Source organism: Arachis hypogaea, chromosome 15 (genome assembly GCF_003086295.3).
Source record: "Arachis hypogaea cultivar Tifrunner chromosome 15, arahy.Tifrunner.gnm2.J5K5, whole genome shotgun sequence".
NCBI lineage: Eukaryota > Viridiplantae > Streptophyta > Magnoliopsida > Fabales > Fabaceae > Arachis > Arachis hypogaea.
In genome coordinates, this window is record NC_092050.1 from 53,172,721 (window position 1) to 53,199,211 (window position 26,491).

The 26,491-nt window shown below is 39.2% G+C and overlaps 1 non-coding gene across 1 annotated transcript; it reads left to right on the top strand.

The window, feature by feature from the left end:
• The first annotated feature begins 4,888 nt into the window (after positions 1-4,888).
• Positions 4,889-4,992, top strand: LOC112752568 (small nucleolar RNA R71). Its single transcript, XR_003176999.1, has one exon. It is a non-coding gene; the product is annotated as a small nucleolar RNA R71 (small nucleolar RNA).
• Positions 4,993-26,491: the final 21,499 nt, after the last annotated feature.

Below are 26,491 nucleotides of genomic sequence, written 5' to 3' on the forward strand. Positions count from 1 at the left end.
TCTGTAGTGAGGGTTACTCTTGATAGTGGATTTTCAGCTGATAATCCCGGGTTAGTTAACCCAAGTTACCAAGTGATAAAGCACCCCTGAGAGCTTATTCATCCAAGTAGATCCCTCACACAGGAGCACCACAGACACTTGTCTCAAGGTCTAAACCATTGGTGCCTAGCCTTATTGCTTACTCTTTTTCTTTTGTTTTTCACTTCTATTGTTCTTTCCCTTTTCTCTTATTAGGATCTTGTTATTAACTTAGTCTCATGGGCATATCCAAAGTCAAGTATTCAGGATAGATAGTTGTCCTCCTAGCCTTGTGGTTGAACCAACTTAGCTAACTTATGACTACCCCAAAGATTCATGAATGCACTTCCACATTATGAACTCTATTCTGGTATTTAAAAAAAAACATAAACATTCTCTTCTTCATTTGATTAAAAATGGACAAGCTTACAAGTAAATAAGGGAAAGATGCAGTGACATTTAAACCAGAAATCATGGACCTATTCAGAAAGAAAACTTAAAAGATAGAATTTAAAAAGTTTAAACATAACATGGAAGCAGGTTCTATTTCATACAAGATCTTCCTTATTTTAAAGCATAGAAAACGATGGACTAAAAAGAACTCCACCACCTTTCATTCATGTGGATGCCCATGCTCCCATCCTTGCTTATCCTCATTGTGTCTCTCTTGAGTGCTTGTGCTCCCACTTCCTTTGCCTTTTCCAAGCAGCTTCTTCCAGAAACCACCATCTTCCATCTTCTTCTTGAGTGTCTCCTTTTGCTGTTTCACCTTCCTCTCTTCTTGTTCTACAAAATCTTTTTGGACCACATCATATGTAGGGATGGCATAGTGTAGCTGATGCATATTACTAGTCATGTAGTTCAACTTGGCTTGAGTGTTCACATAGAACTCCTCCGTATGTAGTTGCCTTCCTTCATTGAGTACACTGAACTAATTGAAAGTTTTCATTTGGGCTATCTGCCGCTGGTTGAGTTCTTGCAAGTGCTTCTCTTGAAGCTCTTGCCTCTCATTCACTTGGTTGATGGCTTGAGTGAGCCTGGAGTAGTGTTCCTGCTGCTGCTCCATTTGTTGTTTTTGCCATGCTTCCTGTTGGCTCAGCCAGTTGGTTTGAAGGTTCAGTATTTGCTCTTGTCCTTCCATATGTCTCATCCCCAAATCCTTAATGGCTCTTAGAAGGTGACTCATGTTCAAGTTGGCTGGATCAGAATACTCTCCTTGTTGATATTCTTCCTGATGAGGTTCCTCTTGGTGAACACTTTCTTTTGCTTTTGCTTTTCCTATTTGTGGTCTTCTTTGTTGTTGAGTAGGTGTAGTATAAACCAATCGCTCGAGTGTAACTAGCCTGCCTAGGTTCACCCAGTCTGGATTGCTGTCCTCAAATACTACCTTGGCCTTATTGCATAAGCGGAGAATGGTGCTGGGGTACCAAAGCCTTGCACCTGAATCAACCTTCTCAGCCGAATCTTGAATCCCTTCGGCGATGAGCTCATTCACATTGATTTCCCCACCTTGTATTAAGCAATGCACCATAGTAGCTCGATTGATGTTTACCTCTGAATTATTTGCAGCTGGTAGAATGGACCTCCTCACAAGTTCAAACCACCCCTTGGCTTCAGGGCTCAGGTCTCCTCTCTTACTACATTCGCATAAAATTATTTGATGAGGTTTCCATTGATCTTCCCCTCTGGACTTGTGAGCAATTGCCACCCCCTCTGTTCGATTTTCTCCAGAATTTGTGGTGACTCATCTGCATTGATTTGGAAGATTAACTCTGGCAATATCTTTCTCGCCCTTATCCGTTCGAATTCACGTTCATGAAAGGCAGTTTTGAATTTCTTCTCATCGAAAGGAACACTCTCCATGGGTTCCTTCCTCTTTTGCCTCTTTGACCTTGATGATGCCATGAATTGAGTTGCTGTTTTGAGATGGAGGTTGGAGGATACGGAGAGATGAGGAATAGGTTGGCTAGGACAGAGTGTGATGAAGGGGTTTGAGCAAGCCGAAAGTATGAAGTGTGGAGAGTGAGAATTTGAGTGTGAGGAATGATCATGCACTAAGGTTCACTTATATAGGGAGATCATGAGTGGGTGGAAGGTGTGGATTGCAAGGATTGTTGCTTGATGGACGGTTGGGGTTGTGTATGAAGGAAGGACAAGGATCATCACTTAATGAGAGTGATTGGTTCGGTCTTCAAGGGTCTTCTTTCTCCAATGTTGCATGGCAGCGTTTCCCCATGCGTTCCCTCTTGAGACATGTGTGTAGTGCTCTTCATTAAGTGGCGAACTCTCCCCCATTTAATTGTCCAATCAATCCCCTTTTTATGCTTCTTTTCCTTTCCTATAAAGATTTAAAATAAGGAAATTAATATCATAGAAATTAAACTCTACGGCTAGAATAATAAATAGAAGAAAAAGAGTTTGTTTATTTATGAATTTCAACTAACTAACTACTTGTATATCCTTATGCATTTTGGTGGCACCATGGGGTGACACCAAACTTAGTTTGAAGCAATGTGATGAAAAGTTTGTTCAAAGCTCCCAAGACTAGCATGCATCTTGGTTTGCTTTGAACACCAAACTTGTTCTTCACTATATACTGCATGATAAAGATTGCACCAAGTGTTTGTCAAGTTTGGGTTGAAATTCACAAACATTGATTTATTCATTATTTTAAAAACATATAAAACATGGGTTGCCTCCCATGAAGCGCTTCTTTAGGGTCACTAGCTTGACGTTTTTCCCTCATCAGGGAGGTTGGTAGTGCTTAAAGTCCTCCCCTCTTGCTGTGGACTTATATCCATTGGTTGGATCAATGATCTCCACATGTTCCAGGGAAAGAACTCTGTTGATAGTGAAGACCTTGGGTAACTGAGATGGTACAGTGGGGAGATTAGGGGGAATATCTGGGAAGTAAGCTGAGACAACTCTATCCCCTGGAGAGAAGTCTTCCGTAGGGATCTTCTTGTTCTTCCATCTCCTTGGTACCTTCTTCTTTGTTTCTTTTGAGGTTGCCTTCCCCTTGGTGACCTCTTTTTTTCCAGGAGTTGTGATGCTGTCTTCACCTGCCTCTAGAGGTTTAGGTTCCTCCAACTTTTCCTTCAGCTGTGGCAATTGCTATTTTCCTTGTTTATCTATTAAGGGTATCTCAGAATGAACTGGCTGTGCTTTAATGCTTGTTTCCTCCTTCAGTGTCTCATTATCATTCATGCTTAGTTCCTTGTCCTCTTGATCTGTTTCTTGTGAGAGTTTGAAAACATTGAAGCTGAGTCGTTCATCATGGATTCTCAATATTAGCTCCCCTTTCTCTACATCGATAAGTGCTCTGGCCATAGCTAGGAATGGTCTTCCCAATATGATTGGATGAGTGTGACTCTCTTCCATGTCCAGGATGACAAAGTCTATTGGGAGAAAATATTTTCCAACCTTTAGCAACACATTTTCCACCACTCCTATTGCTTGCTTTTGAGTTTTTTCAGCCAGTCTGATGATTACATCTGTGGGTATTATCTCATTGATCTGCAGCTTCTTTGCCAGGGATAAGGGCAGTAAGTTGATGCTGGCCCCCAAATCACATAGTGCTCTATCGAACATAGTTTCACCTATGGCACAAGGGATGTGAAAACTCCTTGGGTCTCTTCTTTTTGTAGGCAACTCAGGTTGAATAAGGGCACTACATTCCTTGTTCATCACTATAGTCTGGCCTCCTTTGAGTGAGCTTTTCCTGGGAAGAAGTTCCTTCATATACTTGATGAATGCAGGCATTTGTTGAATTGCCTTGATGAATGGTATGTTCACATGCAGAGAAGCAAACAAGTCTAGGAACCTTGAGTATATTCTTTTTCCCACAGCACCATTGAGCAGTTGATGGAAGGGTGCATAGAGCTTCAGCAGCTCTTGTTGTGAGATTTCTGGTTCTTGGCGATCTCTATCCTCCTCCTTTGTTGAGTTGTCTTCAGGTTGTTTGCAAAGTTTCCCTTGCTTGTTTTCAGTCTCTTGATCACTCGCAGTGACCATTTTGCAATCTTCCCATCTTACTTTCTTTGCTTCTCCTTTGGGGTTTTTCTCCGTGTCACTTGGGAAGCTATCAGTAGGTTTGGGAATCTTCTCAGCTAAATATCCCACCTGGAATTCCAGCTTCCTAATGGTCTCTCCCTGGTTCTTAATATTCGCTCGCACCTCCTCTTTGAACACCTTATTTTCTTGAATCTCTTGACATATTCCTTCAAGTAAGGCTTCAATCTTAGAGAGCTTGTCATCAATTGATGAGTGATTCGGAGTAGATGTGCTGTTTTGGTTTTGATAGGTATGTGGAGAAGTGTTGTTGTGGGGGTGTTGAGATGTCCTCTGTGTGAATTGCTGGTGAGCTGCATTGTTGTTGGAGTTGTAGCGTCTCTGATCTTGGTTTTGATCTTGCTCACTTCCCCACCCAAAGTTTGGGTGGTTTCTCCATCCAGGGTTGTAGGTCTTGGAGTATGGATCATAGTTTTTCCTCGGTGAATTCCCAATGTAGTTGGCTTGCTCCTGACTCCCCTCTGCTTCTTCATTCACTCCTTCTTGGGTTGTTGATGAAGTGGAGATTGCTGCTACTTGGTTCATCTCCATCTTCTTGGTGAGGTCAGCCAGCTGCTGGGTAATGAGCTTGTTTTGGGCCAACAGAGCATCTACATTGTTTAGCTCCATTACTCCTCTTGTGTTCCCTCTTTCGGAAGCATAGAAGTAGTCGTTCTCTGCTACTGTTTCAATAACATCTATGGCTTCCTCAGTAGTCTTCTTCTTGTTCAAAGATCCTCCGGATGAATGGTCTACGGCCTTCTTTAACTCATAAGAGAGTCCTTCATAGAAAATGTGCAGCTGCACCCATTCGTTGAACATGTCAGGTGGACATCTCCTTGTTAAGTCCTTGAACCTCTCCCATGCTTCATATAGAGTCTCACCATCTTGTTGCCTGAAAGTTTGGACCTCAGCTCTCAGCCTATTGATTCGTTGAGGAGGGTAAAATCTTGCTAAGAATTTGTTCACCACGTCTTCCCAAGTTGTCAAGCTTTCCCTTGGGAAAGATTCCAGCCACTTGGCTGCTTTGTCCCTAAGTGAGAATGGAAATAGGAGCAGTCTATAGGCGTCAGGGTGAACACCATTAGACTTCACTGTGTCACATATTCTCAGGAAGGTGGTTAAATGTTGATTGGGGTCTTCTTGAACACCTCCTCCAAACGAACAGTTGTTCTGAACAAGGGTAATGAGCTGTGGTTTAAGATCAAAGTTGTTGGCATGGATTGTTGGCTTTTGGATGCTACTTCCACAATTGCCTGGGTTTGGATTGATGTAAGAGCCCAAAACTCTTCTATCCTCCCCAGCATGATTTGCTCTACCTCCTCCCCCATGGTTGTGATCTTCTTCTTCATGATGGTTTTTCATGTTGTCTTCCATGTTTGTTTCAAAGAATTCCTCTTCTTCCTCAGCACCAACCACTTTCTTTCCTTTTGCCTTCCTCCTTAATCTAAGGAAGGTCCTCTCAGGTTCAGAATCGAAGGAAGTTGAAGCCCCACTTCTTCTCCCTGTCATACAACCATCAAGTGCAAGCAAGAAAAGATAGGTGCAGAAAGTATTTGTGTCAGAATTACTGTTAGTTGTGGGTGATGCAATATATCAAACAGTTAGTGGGTTAGCAAACAGAATTGAAAATAACAAAGAAAAAACAAAAGAGTAGAGGGCGAAGGGAAGAAGTTTAACTAAAACAAAAAGTAAATCACTCAAACAGAAAATGAAATTCACAAAATAAAAATGCTCAATCTAGTGATCTTCCAATTTAATCATTGTTGATGCACAATCAATCCACGGCAACGGCGCCATAAACTTGATACGGGTGGAAACTTATCTCTCAATAAATATCCCTTCGGCAAGTGTACCGAATTTGTCGTCAAGTAAAAACTCAAAATAGAGTGAGGTCAAATCCTACAGGGATTGATTGATCAAGCAACTTTAATTAGAAGAATGTTCTAGTTGAGCGAATCCAGAATTTGGGTTGAGAGTTGCAGAAAATAAAATGGCGGGAATGTAAATAACAGAAAAGTAAATGCTAGAATTAAAGGACTGGAAGTAAATGACTGAAAATAAATTGCAGAATTATAAATGGGAATGGGGGATTTGCTCATAAAAGTAAATGGCAGAAATTAAAGACAATGGGTAAGATCAGAGATGGGGAGTTCATTGGGCTTAGGAGATGTTGCAATTCTCCGGATCAAGTTCATTTTCATCGCTTCCTTAATCAATGCACTCATTGATCTCCTTGGCAATCTTAATTGATTGAATTACAATTTCTTGCAATTCAATCTCTCAAGTCTTGATCAATAGCCAATTCCTTGGTCAATTGCTCATGAGAAGAGATGAAGTATGGTCACTGATTATACCACATGCATTTCCCAAATCAAGTATTGAGAGGGTTATAGTCACATACCCATCCAAACCAAATTTGGTCCAACATGAGAAAGCATTTCTAGCTTGATCTCTTCATTCCTCTTTCAAGGTTCAAAAGAGATCCAAGTTTGAATAGCTTCTTTACCAAGATAACTACTCAATGGGATGAAGATCGAAAGCTTTCAAGTAAAATCAAGAGAAAAGATAGAAGAAGAATAATGAAAATTAGTATTGATCCATCAAATTACAACAGAGCTCCCTAACCCAATGAAAGGGGTTTAGTTGTTCATAGCTCTTAAAAATGAAAACAAAGATGGAGAATACATCATAAAACTTGAAAATGTAGAGAAGGTAGAATACAGAGAGTAGTTCTCTTTTTCCAGCCTCCAGAACTTCTTTAACAATTCAAAGCTACTCCTATATATACTACTCTTCTCAACTTCTAGTTTGCTCTTCAAGTCTTGGGCCTTTGGATCTTGAGTTTGAAGCAGTTCTTTTCTTCATTTGGGCTTGGCTTTACTTGCAGAGAGAAAGTGCTAAGTGGGCAGAGACTTTAGCTCAGGGCATTAGGGGTATTAACATTTAGTGAAAGTATAAGTTCGAGAACGTTAGTGACACTTAACATTTTCACTAATGTTCCAATGTACCCCTTTGCCTCACATTAGAGTCCACGTTAACTAGGTTAACGTGGCTTCTAACGTGGCTTTGCCAACCTTCGAGAACGTTAGTGACACTCAACATTGTCACTAATGTTCCAGTGTGCCCCTTTTTGCTTCACGTTAGAGTCCACGTTAACTAGGTTAACGTGGCTTCTAACGTGGCCTTGCCAACCTTCGAGAACGTTAGTGACACTCAACATTGTCACTAACGTTCCAATGTGACCCTAGATCTCACGTTAGAGTCCACGTTAACTAGGTTAACGTGGCTTCTAACGTGGCCATTCTTAGCCATCCCAACGTTAGTGACAATGTTGAGTGTCACTAACGTTGGCTCATCATTCATTCCTCATCGTTAGCTTCCATGTTAACTAACTTAACGTGGAAGTTAACGTGGCTCCTTGAGGGGTTATGTGGTTGCTTCCAATGTTAGTAACAATGTTGAGTGTCACTAACGTTGTCGACAACTCTCACTTCTTACGTTAGCTCCCACGTTAACCAGGTTAACGTAGGAGTTAACGTGGTGTGCTGCATCCTTAGGCCAGCGTTAGTGACAATGTTGAATGTCACTAACGTTGGCTTCTCTTCCCCCTTTAACATTAGAGGCCACGTTAACTAGGTTAACGTGGGCTCTAACTTGACCACTCATGAGTGTTTGCCAACGTTAGTGACAATGTTAAGTGTCACTAACGTTGGCTCAACTTCCCTTCTCCACGTTAGAGTGCACGTTAACTTAGTTAACGTGACTCTTAACGTAGGCAATGATGGCTTTGAGAGTGTTATTGGCAATCACTTTTCTCATTAACCTTGCAAGTTACCTCCCTTTCCTTGCTTCCTTTGGTTCTGAAATCAAGCAACAGAGTGCATCAAAGTTCTAGTCCAAGTCATGGGTAATGCAGCATACAATTTGTCACCAAATTCATGCAAAATCCTCATGAAATAATGTAAAATGCACAATGTATGCTTGAATCAAGGTGTAGGTGAATATCTACCCAAAACTAGCTTATTTCCTAAAGAAATACATGAAACTACCCTAAAAATAGTAAAGAAAAGGTTAGTGAAACTGGCCAAGATGCCCTGGCATCATGCTTGTTTCTGGCGTTCAGCGCCAGCTCTTCTTAGGGTGTATTCCTGGCGTTTAAACGCCAGGATGTTGCTTGTTTCTGGCATTCAATGCCAGATCCATGCTCTGTTCTGGCGTTGAACGCCAGCCAAATGCTCCTTACTGGCGTTTAAACACCAGTAAGCCCTTCCTCCAGGGTGTGATTTTTCTTCTGCTGTTTTTGATTTTGTTTTTAATTTTTGTATTTATTTTGTGACTCCACATGATCATGAACCTAATAAAATATAAAATAACAATAAAAATAAAAGTAGAATTAAATAAATAAAAATTGGGTTGCCTCCCAACAAGCGCTTCTTTAATGTCAATAGCTTGAGAGTGGGCTCTCACGGAGCCACACAGGTGATCAGGTCAATTTTATAGACTCCCAACACCAAACTTAGAGTTTGGCTGGGGCCTCCAAACACCAAACTTTGAGTTTGATTGTGGGGGCTTTGTTTGACTCTGTATTGAGAGAAGCTTTTCATGCTTCCTCTCCATTGTTACAGAAGGATAGCCTTGGGCCTTAAACATAAGGTTGTCCTCATTTAGTTGAAGGACCAACTCTCCTCTGTCCACATCAATCACAGCTCTTGCTGTGCCTAGGAAGGGTCTTCCAAGGATGATGGATTCATCCTCATCCTTCCCGGTATCTAGGATTATGAAATCAGCAGGGGTGTAAAGGCCTTCAACCTTTACTAACACATCCTCTACTAGTCGATAAGCCATTTTCATGGATTTGTCTGCCATCTCTAATGAGAAATTGGTAGCCTGTACCTCAAGGATTCCCAGTTTCTCCATTACAGAGAGTGGCATGAGGTTTATCCCTGATCCAAGGTCACACAGAGCCTTCTCAAAGTCATGGTGCCTATGGTACAAGGTATTAAGAAATTTTCAGGATCCTGTTTCTTCTGAGGTAATCTCAGTTGATCCAAATCACTCAGTTCATTGGTGAGCAAGAGAGGTTCATCTTCCCAAGTCTCATTACCAAATAATTTGGCATTCAGCTTCATGATTGCACTAAGGTACTTGGCAACTTGTTCTTCAGTAACAACCTCATTCTCTTCAGAAGAAGAATACTTATCAGAGCTCATGAATGGCATAAGGAGGTTTAATGGAATCTCTCTGGTCTCCAGATCAGCCTCAGAGTCCTTTGGTTCCTCAGAGGGAAGCCCCTTATTGATCTCTGGACGTCCCAGGAGGTCTTCCTCACTGGGATTCACGTCCTCTCCCTCCCTTGCAGGTTCGGCCATGATGATCAATTCAATGGCCTTGCACTCTCCTTTTGGGTTTTCTTCTGTATTGCTTGGGAGAGTATTAGGAGGGGTTTCAGTGATCCTTTTACTCAGCTGGCCCACTTGTGCTTCCAAATTTCTAATAGAGGACCTTGTTTCATTCATGAAACTTAGAGTGGCCTTAGATAGATCAGAGACTATGTTTGCCAAGCTAGATGGGGTCTGCTCAGAACTCTCTGTCTTTTGCTGAGTGGATGATGGAAAAGGCTTACTATTGCTAAACTTGTTTCTTCCACCATTATTAAAGCCTTGTTGAGGCTTTTGTTGATCCTTCCATGAGAGATTTGGGTGATTTCTCCATGAGGGATTATAGGTGTTTCCATAGGGTTCACCCATGTAATTCACCTCTGCTATTGCAGGGTTCTCAGGATCATAAGCTTCTTCCTCAGAAGATGCCTCTTGAGTACTGTTGGATGCAGCTTGCATTCCATTCAGACTCTGAGAAATAATATTGACTTTCTGAGTTAATATTTTGTTCTGAGCCAGTATGGCATTCAGAGTATCAATTTCAATAACTCCCTTCTTCTGAGGCGTCCCATTACTCACAGGATTCCTCTCAGAAGTGTACATGAACTGGTTATTAGCAACCATGTCAATGAGTTCTTAAGCTTCTGCAGGCGTTTTCTCTAGGTGAATGGATCCACCTACAGAAGTATCCAACAACATCTTAGCTAATTCAGACCATCATAGAATATATCCAGGATGGTCCATTCTGAAAGCATGTCAGAAGGACACTTTTTGGTCAGTTGCTTGTATCTCTCCCAAGCTTCATTGAGGGATTCACCTTCTTTCTATCTGAAGGTTTGAACATCCACTCTAAGCTTACTAAGCTTTTGAGGAGGAAAGAACTTGGCTAAGAAAGCCGTGACCAGCTTATCCCAAGAGTTCAGGCTATCTTTAGGTTGAGAGTCCAACCATACTCTAGCTCTGTCTCTTACAGCAAACGGGAAAACCATAAGCCTGTAGACCTCGGGGTCAACCCCATTGGTCTTAACAGTATCACAGCTCTGCAAGAACTCAGTTAAGAACTGAAAAGGATCTTCAGATGGAAGTCCATGAAACTTGTAGTTCTGTTACATCAGAGAAACTAATTGAGGTTTAAGCTCAAAATTGTTTGCTCCAATGGCAGGGATTGAGATGCTCCTTCCATGTAAATTGGAATTAGGTGCAGTGAAGTCACCAAGCATCCTCCTTGCATTGTTGTTGTTAGGTTCGGCTGCCATCTCCTTTTCTTGTTCGAAAATTTCAGTAAGGTTGTCTCTAGATTGTTGTATTTTAGCTTCTCTTAGTTTCCTCTTCAGAGTCCTTTCAGGTTCTGGATCAGCTTCAACAAGAATGCCCTTTTCCTTATCCCTGCTCATATGAAAGAGAAGAGAACAAGAAAGAAGATGAATCCTCTATGTTACAGTAAAGAGGTTCCTTATTGTTAGTAGAAGAAGAAAGGGAATAAGAGTGAAGAAGAATGGATAATCCAAACACAAGGGCGAGGATAGGAGCAGAGATATGAGATAAAGAGAAGTGTTAGTAAATAATTAAATAAATAGAAGAAGATGAGAGTGAGAAATTTTCGAAAATAATTTTTGAAAAGGAGTTGATGATTTTCGAAAATTAAAGGGGAAATAAAATTAAAATTAAAATTTAAAACAATTAATTAATTAAAAAGAATTTTTGAAAAAGAGGGAGGCATTCTCGAAAATTAGAGAGGGAAGAGTAGTTAGGTGGTTCTGAAAAAGATAAGAAACAAACAAAAAGTTAATTAGTTAGTTGAAAAAGATTTGAAAATCAATTTTGAAAAGATAAGAAGATAAGAAGTTAGAAAAGATATTTTAAAATCAAATTTTTTTGAAAAAGATATGATTTAAAAAGATATGATAGAAAGATATGATTAAAATTAATTTTGAAAAAGATTTGAATTTTAAAATCAAAATTAATAACTTGACTCACAAGTAATCACAAGATATGATTCTAGAACTTAAAGTTTGAATCTTTCTTCACAAGAAAGTAACAAACTTGAAATTTTTGAATCAAAACATTAATTGTTTATAATATTTTCGAAAATTATGAGATAAAATTTAGAAAAAGATTTTTGAAAAATATTTTTAAAATTTTCGAAAATAAATAAGAAAAATGAAAAAGATTTGATCTTTTGAAAAAGATTTTGAAAAGATAAGATTTTTAAATTGAAAATTTGATTTGACTCATAAGAAACAACTAAATTTTAAAAAGTTTTGAAAAATTCAACTCAAATTTTCGAAAATTTATGAGTGAAAAAAGGGAAAGATATTTTTTTGATTTTTGAATTTTTAATGATGAAAGAGAAAAACATCAAAAAGACTCAATGCATGAAAATTTTGGATCAAAACATGTGATGCATGCAAGAACACTATGAATGTCAAGTTGAACACCAAGAACACTTTGAATGTCAAGATGAACACCAAGAACTTATTTTTGAAAAATTTTCAAGAAAAGAAAACATGCAAGACACCAAACTTAAAAAATTTTTATTCTTTAGACATTAATAATTCAAGAATGCATATGAAAAACAAGAAAAGACACAAAACAAGAAAATATGAAGATCAAACAAGAAGACTGGCCAAGAACGACTTGAAGATCATGAAGAATACAATGCATGAAATTTTCTAAAATAATTTTTTGAAAATTAAAAAGATGCAATTGACACCAAACTTAAAACTTAACTCTAGACTCAAACAAGAAACACAAAAAATATTTTTTGATTTTATGATTTTGTAAAAACATTTTTTTTTTGTATTTTTTTTTCGAAAATAAGAACATTTCCTCTGAACCTCTGAATCTCTGAACCTCTGAACCTCTTAAAAACATTTCCTCTGAACCTCTGCTTTCCTGCTGTCTTCATCCAATCAGTCCTACTCCTTTCCATGGCAAGCTGTATGTTAGGCATCACCGTTATCAATGGCCACCTGTCCTCTCAGTGAAAATGGTCCAATGCACTGTCACTGCATGGCTAATCATCTGTCGGTTCTCGATCATACTAGAATAGGATTTACTATCCTTTTGCGTCTGTCACTACGCCCAGCACTCGCGAGTTTGAAGCTCGTCACAGTCATTCAATCCCTGAATCCTACTCGGAATACCACAGACAAGGTTTAGACTTTCCGGATTCTCAAGAATGGCCGTCCATGGGTTCTAACTTATACCACGAAGACACTAATAACTCGGACTTGGTCCCCTGTATTAGATATCCAAGAGATACTCATTCTAGTTTGTTTGCATGTAGAATGGAAGTGTTTGTCAGGCACGCGTTCATAAGTGAGAATGATGATGAGCGTCACATAATCATCACATTCATCATGTTCTTGGGTGCGAATGAACATCTTAGAAGCGGAATAAGTTGAATTGAATTGAAAAACAGTTGTACTTTGTATTAATTCATGAGGAACAGCAGAGCTCCACACCTTAATCTATGGTGTGTAGAAACTCTACCGTTGAAAATACATAATTGAAAAGTCAGGCATGGCCGAATGGCCAGCCCCCATAAAGGTCTCCGATAGCATAAAACTAATCAAAGAGAATCTAAATACAATAGTAAATAGTCCTATTTAAACTAAACTAGTTACTAGGGTTTATAGAAATGAGTAAATGATTCAGAAATCCACCTCTGGGGCCCACTTGGTGTGTGCTTGGGCTGAGCATTTAGCTTTACACATGTAGAGGCTTCTCTTGGAGTTGAACGCCAGTTTGAAACCTGTTTCTGGCGTTTAACTCCACTTTGCAATCTGTTTCTGGCGTTTGACTCCAGAATGCAGCATGGAACTGGTGTTCATCGCCAGTTTACGTGGTCTATCCTTAATCAAAGTATGGACTATTATATATTGCTGGAAAGCCCTGGATGTCTACTTTCCAACTCAATTCAGAGCGCGCCATTTGGAGTTCTGTAGCTCCTGGAAATCCACTTTGAGTGGAGGGAGGTCAAAATCCAACAGCATCTGCAATCCTTCTTCAACCTCTGAATCTGATTTTTGCTCAAGTCCCTCAATTTTAGCCAGAATATACCTGAAATCACAGAAAAACACACAAACTCATAGTAAAGTCCAGAAATGTGAATTTAGCATAAAAACTAATAAAAACATCCCTAAAAGTAACTAGATCCTACTAAAAATATACTAAAAACAATGCCAAAAAGCGTATAAATTATCCGCTCATCAATTACCAACCGAAAGTCCATCATCAAGAGCAACCTAGCCACAAAGCACTTAGTGATCCAAAGAGATACTAGGCATCAATGTTCCTAAGAAGATTTGTGAGCCAAGTGTCTGTAGTAGAGAATTGTTGAGCAAAATTGAGTCAAAAGACTACTGCAACACTTGACACTGAGTTGTCATTAAGAAATAAGCTTTCTAAGCAAAAGAAAGAAGGAAAAACTAAAAGGGATCAATCAAAAAGCAAGGCATTATGACAAAAACTTTAGTGAATCCTCAAAGAAACATCTCTTATCTAGCAGCAAGGAATAAGTGAGCTGCATTTTTTTCTGCATAAAACCCCAGAGTTCAAATTCTATTATCTGCTAAATAAGGACATGTATGCTTCTCTATTTCATTTCATTTCTTCTCAATGTTTAATGCTTATTTGGGGACAAGCAAGGTTTAAGTTTGGTGTTGTGATGACAAGTCATCTTATGCTAGTTTTAGACGTATTTTTCACTTGTTGCATTAGGTTTTATGCACTTTCTTACACAATAAGTAAGTGATTTGGAGTGGATTTTCATGATTATGTTAATTCAATCAACCATCATTCATTTGACACAAAATCATAGGGTTTATGGTAGAATTAGTTGATTTTATAAATGATTTAGAAGCCTTGTGAATTAGGTGATACTTTGACATGTTTGTTTGGTTGCTTGCAGATGAAGAAAGGAGGGCATGGCACCAAGGGGAACAAGGAAGGAAGGCCAGCGCTCAACCAAGGGAGCGCTCAACAAAGGCCAACGTTCACAAGGAGCGCTCAAAGAAGTGAGCGCTACGCTCACAAGTGTGAGCATTTTCGGGCACTAACCTAAGGGAAGCTGGGCGCGCATTAAACCAAGGAAGACACATATCAAAGGCTGGCGCTCAAAGAAGTGAGCGCTACGATCACAATTATGAGCATTCTCGTGCCTTAGAAGCAAGGAAATCAAGGCCAAAGCAAGGAGCGCTCAAAGAAGTGAGCGCTACGCTCACAAGTGTGAGCATTCTCGTGGCCCTCGCCAAGGAAATAAAGGAAGCGCAGCACCCACAAGAGGGAACACCAAGTGTCGAAGAGAGGGCACACATTGAAGCAACAAGGAGTAGCGCTCAAAATTTGAGCGCAGCGCTCACTTAGTGAACGCTAGGAGAGCTAAGCCCACAAAGAAAGCATGCTTGGCCAAAGGAACATGAACGCTACGTTCACAAAACCCAACGGAGCGCTCCACTAGAGTAGGCCTAAAACCCAAAATTCAATCAATTGCCATCTTGGATCCATTTCTTCACAAGTTAAAAGGCCCACTCAAAGATTTGAAGACCAAAATTGAAAGTGTATAAATAGGAGTTAATTCAATTTATAAAGGACCTTTTACTCATTTTTTAGTTTTACTTTTAGCTCGTTTTTAGTTTTCCCTTTTGAATTTTCATTGAGGATTTGGGAATTTGGATCTAGTTTTCTTTCTGCATTTTCTTTCTTCTGCAACTTTTACTTTCTGTTCTTGGAATTGGAATTGAGATTAAAGAGCTCCATTGATTCTAAATCTGAGAATCATCTTTCACCCTTCTTCTCAATTATTCTAAGAATTAGATCTGAGTTTAGTTTTCTGTTTTCATTTTCTTCTTCTACAACTTCTACTTTTGGGTTTCTGAATTGAGATATAAGAATTCCATTAAATCTAGATCTGAGAATCATCTTTGCTTTTCTTTAATATAGTTTTGGGAATTGGAGAATTGGATCTAAGTTTCATTTACTGTTTTCTTTTTTTATTTCTTATGCAATTACTTTTCTGCTTGATCAAGAGAGCAATTAAGATCTAGATCTGCTTTCTAATCTCATTTCTCTTATTCGATCTTCACTTTCTCTTTAAGAATTTCATAATTGAATCAAGTCTTCTTGCTGTAGTTTCTTCAAGCAATTTTCCTTTCTGTTTTGCTACTGAATTGAATCCCTTCATCTAATAGCTTTCTGATTTGCTTCAATTTACATTTTCTTGTTGAATTCTGAATCTCAGCACCCAAATCCCTTTTACTCTTCAAGCAATTTACATTTCTCAGCAATTTAGATTCAGCAATTTACATTTCTTGTACTTTAAGTTACTGCAATTTACTTTTTTTGCAATTTAAGTTTCAGCTCTTTTACTTTCTTGCACTTTAAGTTACTTGCAATTTACCTCTTCTGCACTTTATTCTTCTACTCAATTTACCTTCTGCACCTTTATGTACTTGCAATTTAGCTTCTGTCAATCAAAATTACTCAATTCATCAAATATTCACTTAACTAAATTCATCACCTAACTAAAATTGCTCAATCCATCAATCCCTATGGGATCGACCTCACTCTTGTGAGTAATTACTACTTGATGCGACCCGGTACACTTGCCGGTGAGTTTGTGTGGAATCATTTTTATACCCATCAATCTCTTTTCATTGGTACTTAAGTTCCAAAGGAGTGATTTTGAGCCCCACTATGGGCGTGGCACGCTGGGGCATATGCTAGCCTGACCTCCTCCAATTTAAATGAAGATATCTTAAGGTACACAACTCCAAATGAGGTGATTCTAGTGCCATTAGAAATTAGACATCTAGAGCTTTTCAACCATATATAACACTTTATAATAGACACGGGAATTGAGGAAGATATTGACCCCAAAAGCACAAGGAGCAAAACACGTCCCTGCAGAGTTACTAGCCTGACCTCTTTATCTTCAAAGAAACATAATTTGAGTTGTAGAGGTCCAAAGGATGTGATTTTGGTGGCATTGGAAAGCTGACATAAATAGCATTCCAACAATATATAACATACCATAATGGACATTAAATTTGAAGGTGAAAAAGACCATTTTCTTTAGTGTTGCAAACCTGGGCGTGGCACGCCAGCTCGAGGGCGTGGCATGCCAACTCCTTTCCTAAAATGGGCGGGCACGCCAGGTCATGGGCATGGCACGCCAAGTTTTGGGTGTGGCACGCCAGTTTTAATGGCTAGAGAGGAAGATTTTGTGCATCATTGAATGCGTGGCACGCCAAAGAGTGGGCGTGGCACGCCAGTTTCACAACAAGGGGCGTGGCATACTGATGAATGGAAAATTGGTTGATACAGAATTTCACAAATAAAATCTCATTGCAAGTATAGTTTCTTAACCAACAAATAATCCTCTCATGAAAAAATTTAGTTGTCACAAAAACTATTTCATGGTACATTTTGTGCGTAATTAAGAAGATTTTATCAACATTCTATCACACTTATCCATATAAAATGCATGGTTTTGTGTTTCCTTCCTAGTTTCGCTTGATGGTTGAAAACATGCTTTTTAGGCCCTAAATAGGCTATATTTTGATCTCTCTCTATTATCATTCAATTCCGTGATCTAATTGTTGAGTGATTTCAGAGCTTATAGGGACAAGAATGGTCTAGAAGAGGGAAAGGAAGCAAGGATTAAAGGAGAACACATCTTTTACACACTTTGAGTTAGTTTTGGGTAGTTACATGTTTTAGAGAGAGAAACTCCAACTTCTCTCTAGGTTTTTGGCTTTCTCAATTCCAATTGCACTTGGATCCTTTGGTGAGATCTGAATTTGATTTAATTTCACATTGTTCTAGTTGTAGGTCTTTCTCTTCTACTCTTAATTTAGTGTTTTTGTTACTCTAGTATTGTAAATCTTGGATCTAGACCTTGTTACTTTGATTTCTATTAATACATTGAGGAATTTCATTTTCATTGTTGTTAATTTTTTATTGTTGTTAATTGTTTGCAATAGATAGCTTTAATTCAACTCATTTCCCCAATTTCATGATGTCTTCCATTATTGCTCACCAAATACTTGTTAAAATGTCAACTATAGTTATGGAGTAGTTCTTCACTCTTGGGTTAGGGGTTGGGTAATTGAAGACACTTGAATTATCAAGGTCCTTTGTTGATTGACAATTGGAAATTGCTAATTGATTTGAATGACACTAACTCTAGTCTCTCTTTAGGATTAGACTAGGACTTGTGGACTCAAATTGATTATCTTCACTTGACTTTCCTTCATAGTTAGAGGTTAACTAAGTGGAGCAATGACCAATTGATATCACAATTGATGGAGATAATAATGATACAACTTCAAATTCTCAACCCTAGCCAAGGCTTTTATATTGATTGATTGTCATTTACTCTTGCTTGATTTCAAATTCTTGTGTCCCTTAGTTTCATTGTTATTTGTTCATTACTTTTATGCAAGCTTGTTTACATTTCTTGTATTCAACCTCAAACACCAAGAGATTCCTAGCCAATGATGTGTACTTTAGGGCAACTCCTAGCGAGAATGACTCGAGACTAATACTCTCGGTTATTAATTTGAATTGTGGACACACATTTTCTTTGTTTGATGCGTTATAGTTTGTTGGTTTAGACTATACACACGACATAATTCCATTGGAGAATTCTATACCGACAAAATATAGCTCATCAAAATGGTGTCGTTGCCGGGGTGTTGCATATATGTGCCATGTTGTTGGTTAGTGTAAATATGTTGATATATGAATACTTGCATTTTTCATTGATTGATTGCTAGTTTGATTGTTAGTAGGATTAATCTTTGTTAGTGCATTTTCTTGTCATGAGCTCTATGCCTCTTTCATTGAATGACGCGTTCACTACCGGATCCGAGCTTAGCCAATTTTGATCCCGAAATTGAGAGAACCTTATTCCATATTAGGCAAGCTCAGAGAAAGTTAGCCTTCGGAGGTGGTGTAAGGGTTCCTACCAATTCACCAACCTTATCCGAGGTTGAATCGGAATCGTCATTCGAAGAAGGAACCATATACTCTTCCATCGATACTACTAATACCTCTTCTATTGATCTAGGTATCGAGACTATGGCCGCTCTAAGGAGGGTCACTCTCAAGGAAGCCGGTGCTCCGGACTTTGTTCTTCAGCCACTTCAAGTGCGACATCCAGAGTTAAATGCTAATTTTGAACTCAAGACCGCCTTGATTAATCTTCTACCCAAGTTTCATGGACTCTCCGCCCAAGATCCTATTAGACACCTTAGAGACTTTTAGGTGTATGCTCAACAACTAGGCGGGAGGGTTTCGATGAGTTTTCTATTTGGTTGTTTGCCTTCCCATTCTCACTTGAGGGAAGAGCCAAAGAGTGGTTTTACACTTTGCCCGATGAGATTGTTGATGATTGGAATTTGCTTAGAAGGGAGTTCTTATATAAATTCTTTCCTCCGGAAGTGACCGATCAATTGAGGAAAGAAATTTCACGCATTATCCAAGGTGAAATGGAAATTCTATACGAGTATTGGGAAAGGTTACAGAGACTTCTTGACTCATGCCCCCTCCATATGATTGACACTCTAGTGTTGATTGGCTATTTTTGCCAAGGAATGAAGCCACAAGACAAGATCCTCTTGGATGCCTCAAGCAATGGTTCCTTGACAAAGTATAGAACGGCAGAAGAGGCATGGCAATTGATCACCGAATTGGCCAAGTCCACCCAACACGCTAGACAAAGAAACAACCATCCAAGAGCTATAAATGAAGTTTTTACTAGTGGTGAGACCGCCGCCCTTACCCAAACCTTGGGAGAAATGACAAATATTCTCAAGCAACTTCAACTTAACTAACAACAATCTCCACCTCCTCAACCACAACAAAGTCAACAATTGGTCCCCCAAAGAGTGTGCAGAATTTGCTCTTGCTACACCCATTACACCGATGAATGCCTAAACCTCTAAGAAGATAATACCTTAGCGGCTACTAATGCCTACTACAATCGCCCAAACCAAGGTTATCACCAATAAGGTGGCAACTATAGTCAAGGGCGTAATTTGAATCTAGGGTGGCAAGATAGCTCCAACCAAGGATGGAGGGATGATGAGGGAAAAATGATTCCACCCAAACTCACCGGCAAGTGTACCGGGTCGCATCAAGTAGTAATAACTCACAAGAGTGAGGTCGATCCCACAGGGATTGATGGATTGAGCAACTTTAGTATGATGATGAATTTAGTTAAGTGAATATTTGATGATTTGAGTGAAACTTGATTAACAGAATTAAAATTGCATGGAAATAAAAGGGAGAAGGTAAATTGACAAAATCTTAAAGTGCAGAGGAAGTAAATTATAGAAACTTAAAGTGCAAGAAAGTAAAAGAGCTGAAACTTAAATTGCAAGAAAGGTAAATAACTGAAACTTAAAGTGCAAGGTATTGAAATTTGCTGAATCTAAATTGACAAGAAACTTAAATTGAATTAAGAATAAAGGGATTTGGGTATTGGGATTCAAATTGAACTAGAAAATAGAAGTGAAGTAGATTAAAGAAGTATGAGATGAAGAGAAATTGTAGAAGAACTAAAACAGAAATGAAAAATTGCAGAAGAATCAAAACAGCAAGAAAGCTTAGCTCAATTATGAAATCCTAAAAGAGAAATTTGACAATTACAGGAGAGTAACAAGAACAGCAAGCAAATCTAGATCTCAATTACTCTCTTGACCAAAAAGTAAAGAAGAAATTGCAAAAGAAATAAAATGAAAACATAACAGAAGATTGAGATCCAATTTCTAATTCTTAGAACTATAAAAAGGAAAAGTAAAAGATGATTCTCAGATAAAGAATTTCAATGGAGTTCTTCAATCTCAGTTCAAAACCCAAAACAGAAAATAAAAGTTGCAGAAGAAAAGAAAAATGAATACAGAAAGCAAACTTAGATCTGATCCCAATTCCCCCAAATTCTAAAATTCTAGAAAGGAAAAATAAAAAAAATGCTCCAAGGTAATCAGAAAAAGGTCCTTCTCAAATCAAACTTGCTCCTATTTATACATTTTCTATTTCCATCATTAAGCACTGGGAGTGGGCTTTTTGGTTTGGCCTTGAATGAAAGTGGATCAGGGATGCATGCTTCCAGTGGAGTGCTCCGTTTAAACAATGATCGCAGCATTCATTCTCTAGGCGTGCTCCTCTCGTGCCATATTTCCTCAACTAGCGCTCCCTTAGTGAGCGTTGCGCTCCCTTACTGAGCGCTATGCTCACTTGTTTGAGTGCTACACCATTTGGTGTGTGCCTTCCCTTCATTAGCGCTGCCTTAGTGAGTACTACGCTTTAATTTTGAGCGCTGCTTAGTGCATAGGATGGCCCAAGCTTGCCTCCCAACTTGAAAATCTTCGAAAAAGGTGACAAAGTGAGCGCCACACTCACTTTGGAAGTGAACGCTAGCCTTGTTTGCTAGTGAGCGTGGTGTTCTTCTTAACGCAACGCTTCCCTGATTGCTTCCCCTTTCTCTTCATTTTTTCACCTACAAGCAACCAAACAAGCAATCAAAGTCTCACCAAAATTATAAGATCTTTGCATCATTCATAAAATCAATTAATTCTAGCATAAACCTTATGATTTTGTGTAAAATAAATTATGTTTGATTGATTCAAAATAATCATGAAAATCCACTCCAATCACTTATTGTGCAAGAAAGTGCATAAAACCTAATGAAACAAGTGAAAAATGCTTGTAAAACTAGCATAAGATGACTTGTCATCAAGGGACAACTCCAACCAAGGATAGAGGGACAATTATAATCAAGGAGGAAGGGACAATAGTGGGAACCAAAGATGGAACAACAACAACAACCAACAAAATCCACCATACCCAAACCAAAACCAAGGAAGAGCCTACCAAACTTACCAACCACCTCATCAAAGGCAAGCACCTCCACCCAACCAACCACAAGCCCCGCAAATCACTTATCCTTCTCCTTCTTCCAACCAAGATGAGACACTCTGCTCCATCCTCCAAGGACAAAAGGAACTTCAAGCAACACTTGCCTCAAGCCTTACTGGTCTTACTTCTACGCTCCAAGCCCTTGTTTCTCGCATAGAATCAACCTTTACCTCTACCACTCAAGCCTCAAGCTCTAGTGCCTTACCCTCTCATCCTCTAGCCAACCCCAAGGGTGGTATTAATGCCACCACCTTGAGGTCTGGCACCAAATTGCAAGAGAGGAGTCATGAAGAGCCAAGTCCAATAGAGGTCACTCAAGATGAAGATGTGGTTGAGATAGAAGAAGTCAAAGAGAAGGATGAACCCCAAGAGGTAGTGGAAGAAGTGATTGCTCAACCAAGGGGTGGAATGCCTAAGGATCGAGATGTCTTTCAAGAAGCTACTTCAATCCCATTTCCCACATTGGCAAGGAAGAACAAGAAGCAAGTTGAGTTAGACCCCAAAATGGTGGAGATGTTCAATAAAGTTGAAGTAACCATTCCTCTCTTTAATGCTATCCGCCAAGTGCCTAAATATGCAAAGTTTCTAAAGGACTTATGTATGCACAAGGAGAAAATTCATGAATTAGAAACTATACCATTGGGAAACTCAATTTCCGCTTTAATGGATGGTGTGCCGAAAAAGTGTGGTGACCCCGGCCCTTGCCTAGTAACTTGCACCATAGACGGAGTCCAATTTGTTGATTATATGTGCGATCTTGGCGCTTGTGTGAGTATTATGCCCTTGTCCGTATATGAGGTCTTAAAGCTTCCACCGTTGAAATGGTCGGCCGCCCGGTTTGTTTTGGCGGAAAAAAGCATAATTTTCGTGGTTGGTATAGCGGAGGATTGGTGTGGGAAATCGTGATTCACACTTTTCACAACTCCGCACAACTAACTAGTAAGTGCACTGGGTCGTCCAAGTAATACCTTACATGAGTAAGGGTCGATCCCATGGAGACTGTCGGCTTGAAGCAAGCTATGGATATCTTGTAAATCTCAGTCAGGCGGATTCAAATGGTTATGAAATTTTGATAATTAAAAGATAAATAAAACATAAAATAAAATAAAGTTACTTATGTAATTCATTGGTGGGAATTTCAGATAAGCGTCTGGAGATGCTTTGTTGCTTCTGAACCTCTGCTTTCCTACTGCCTTCTTCCAACCATGTGTGCTCCCTTCCATGGCAAGCTGTATGATCCTCTCGGATGAAAAATACCAGGTACGATCTCTGCACAGCTAATCAACTGTCGGAATTCTCATCTCGGATTAAAATACCATGTACAGCTACCACACGGCTAATCATCTGTCGGTTCCCACTAGCGTCGGAATAGGACCCTTGTCCTTTTGCACACTGTCACTGCGTCCAACATTCGCAGGTTTGAAGCTCGTCACAGTCATCCCTTCCCAGATCCTACTCGGAATACCACAGATAAGGTTTAGACTTTCTGGATCCCAGGAATGCTGCCAATTGATTCTAGCCTATACCACAAAGATACTAATCTAATGGACTCAGTCCGTGTATTAGATACCCAAGAGATACGCACTCAAGCTGTCGCCCAACGACTACATTGAGCTCAGATAGAATAGAAGTGGTTGTCAGGCACGCGTTCATAGAATTGAGAATAATGATGAGTGTCATGGATCATATCATTCTCCAGATTGAAGTATGAGTGAGTATCTCAGAATAGAATCAAGCGTGATTGAATAGAAAACAGTAGTAATTGCATTAATTCATGAAGAACAGCAGAGCTCCACACTTTAATCTATGGGGTATAGAAACTCCACCGTAGAAAATACATAAGTGAAAAAGGTCTAGGCATGGCTGTGAGGCCAGCCTCCCAAAGAGGTTCTAAGATGATCAAAAGATCAAAAGTGATCCCAAAGATATAAAATAAATCTCTAAAAGTAGTTTTTATACTAAACTTGTAACCTAGGTTTACAGAAAATGAGTAACTAAGTGCAGATAGTGCAGAAATCCACTTCCGGGGCTCACTTGGTGTGTGCTTGGGCTGAGCACTGAAGCTTTCACGTGCATAGGCTGTTCTTGGAGTTAAACGCCAGCTTGGGTGCCAGTTTGGGCGTTTAACTCCAATTCTGGTGCCAGTTCTAGCATTTTACGCCAGAAAGTTTTTGGCTGGATTTTAGCGCCAGTTTGGGCCATCAAATCTCGGGCAAAGTATGAACTATTATATATTGATGGAAAGCCCAAGATGTCTACTTTCCAACGCAATTGAGAGCGCGCCAATTGGGCTTCTGTAGCTCCAGAAAAGAGACTTCGAGTTCAGCAGGGTCAGAATCCAATAGCATCTGTATTCCTTTTTCAGCCTCTGAATAAGATTTTTTCTCAGGTCCCTCAATTTCAGCCAGAAAATACCTAAAATTACAAAAAAAAACACAAACTTATAGTAATATCCAGAAATGTGATTTTTGAATAAAAACTAATAAAAATATAATAAAAAGTAGTTAAATCATACTAAAAACTATGTAAAAATAATGCCAAAAAGGGTATAAATTATCCACTCATGATAACACCAAACTTAAATTGTTGCTTGTCCCCAAGCAACTAAAAACAAAATAGAATAAAAATAAGAGAAAATACAATAAATTCCAAATTTATCAATGAAGATTATTCTTAATTAGATGAGCGGGGCTAGTAGCCTTTTACTTCTGAACAGTTTTGGCATCTCACTTTATCCTTTGAATCGAAGTTCAGAATGATTGGCATCTATAGGAACTCAGAATTTAGATAGTGTTATTGATTCTCCTATTTCAGTATGTTGATTCTTGAACACAGCTACTTTATGAGTCTTGGCCGTGACCCTAAGCATTTTGTTTTCCAGTATTACCACCGGATACATAAATGCCACAGACACATAACTGGGTGAACCTTTTCAGATTGTGACTCAGCTTTGCTAGAGTCCTCAGTTAGAGGTGCCCAGAGCTCTTAAGCACACTCTTTTTGCGTTGGACCACGACTTTAACCGCTCAGTCTCAAGCTTTTCACTTGACACCTTCACGCCACAAGCACATGGTTAGGGACAGCTTGGTTTAGCCGCTTAGGCCAGGATTTTATTCCTTTGGCCCCTCCTATCCATTAATGCTCAAAGCTTTGGATCCTTTTTACCCTTGCCTTTTGGTTTAAAGGGTTATTGGCTTTTTCTGCTTGCTTTTTCTTTTTTTTCTTTTTCTTTATTTTTTTCCACCATTTTTTTTCTACAAGCTTTTCACTTCTTTTTCTTGCTTCAAGAATCAATTTTATGATTTTTCAAATTATCAATAACATTTCTCCTTTTTCATTATTCTTTCAAGAGCCAAAAATTTTAACATTCATAAACAACAATATAAAAAATATGCACTGTTCAAGCATTCATTCAGAAAACAAAAAGTATTGCCACCACATCAAAATAATTAAGCTAATTTCAAGATAAATTTCGAAACCCGTGTACTTCTTTTTCTTTTTCACAAAAAAATTTTCATTTAAGAAAGGTGAAAGATTCATAGGACATTCATAGCTTTAAGACATAGACACTAAACACTAATGATCATGTAATAAAGACACAAACATAGATAAAACATATAGCATAGAATTTGAAAAACCAAAAAATAAGAACAAGGAAATTAAAGAACGGGTCTACCTTAGTGATGGCGGCTAGTTCTTCCTCTTAAAGATCTTATGGAGTGCTTGAGCTCCTCAATATCTCTTCCTTGCCTTTGTTGCTCCTCTCTCATAGCCTTTTGGTCCTCTCTGATTTCATGGAGAATGATGGAGTGCTCCTGGTGCTCCATTCTTAGTTGTTACATGTTGGAACTCAAATCTCCTAAAGAGGTGTTGAGTTGCTCCCAATAGTTTTGTGGAGGAAAATGCATCCCTTGAGACATCTCATGGATTTTTTGATGAGGAACTTCCTCATGCTCTTGTTGAGGTCCATGAGTGGGCTCTCTTGTTTGCTCCATACTCTTCTTAGTGATGGGCTTTTAAGATGAATCTCTCCATCTCCCATGACTCGGAGGTGGAAGCAATTGCCTTTCCATTCCTCTTTCTACAGGTTTCTCCGGCCATAGGTGCCATTAATGGTTATGGAAAAACAAAAAGCAGGGCTTTTTCCTACATCAAACTTAAAAGGTTTGCTCGTCCTCGAGCAAAAGAAGAAAGAAATGAGGAGAAGAAGAAGAAATAGAGGAGAGGAGTAGATTCGGCCAAAGGGGTTTAAGTGTGTAAGATGTGTGAAATTGAAGGTGGTAAGGAGGGGTATCTATAAGGTAAGAGAGAGAGGGAAGTCGTGTATGAAGGGTTGGGTTTGGGAGGGAAATGGTTTGAATTTGAATGGTGAGGTAGGTGGGGTTTTATGATGGATAGATGTGAGTGGTGAAGAGATTATGGGGAAGAGGGTAGGATTTGATAGGTGAATGGTATTTGGGAAAGAGGTGTTGATGGGATTAGTCAAGGGTATTCGGGGAAGAGTGTTATGGAAATGTGTAAAGAGAATAGAAGAAGAAGTGGGGTAGGTGGGGATCCTGTGGGGTCCACAGATCCTGAGGTGTCAAGGAATTCTGCTCCCTACACCATTCTGGCGTGCAAACACCCTCTGTGTGCCAATTCTGGCGTTTAACGCCAGCTCTGCTACCTTTTCTGGCGTTAAACGCCAGTCTGCTGCCCCTTTCTGGCATTTAACGCCAGCCAGACACCCTTTTCTGGCGTTAAATGCCACTCTGTCTGCCATTTCTGGCGTTTAATGTCAGTCAGATGCCAGATACCCTTTTCTGGCGTTTAACGCCCAAAATGCTACCAGACTGGGCATTAAACGCCCATTCTGCTATCCTTACTGGCGTTTAAACGCCAGTAAGCCTGTCCTCCAGGGTGTGCTGTTTTTTATGTTGTTTTTGATTCCGCTTTAATTCTGCAGTTGTTTTCATGACTTCACATGATCATCTAACTAAAGAAAACATAAAATAGCAATGGAAAATAAATAAATATAATGAAATAACATTGGGTTGCCTCCCAATAAGCGCTTCTTTAATGTCAATAGCTTGAGAGTGAGCTCTTAGAGAGCTTCACAGAGACTCAGAGCTTAA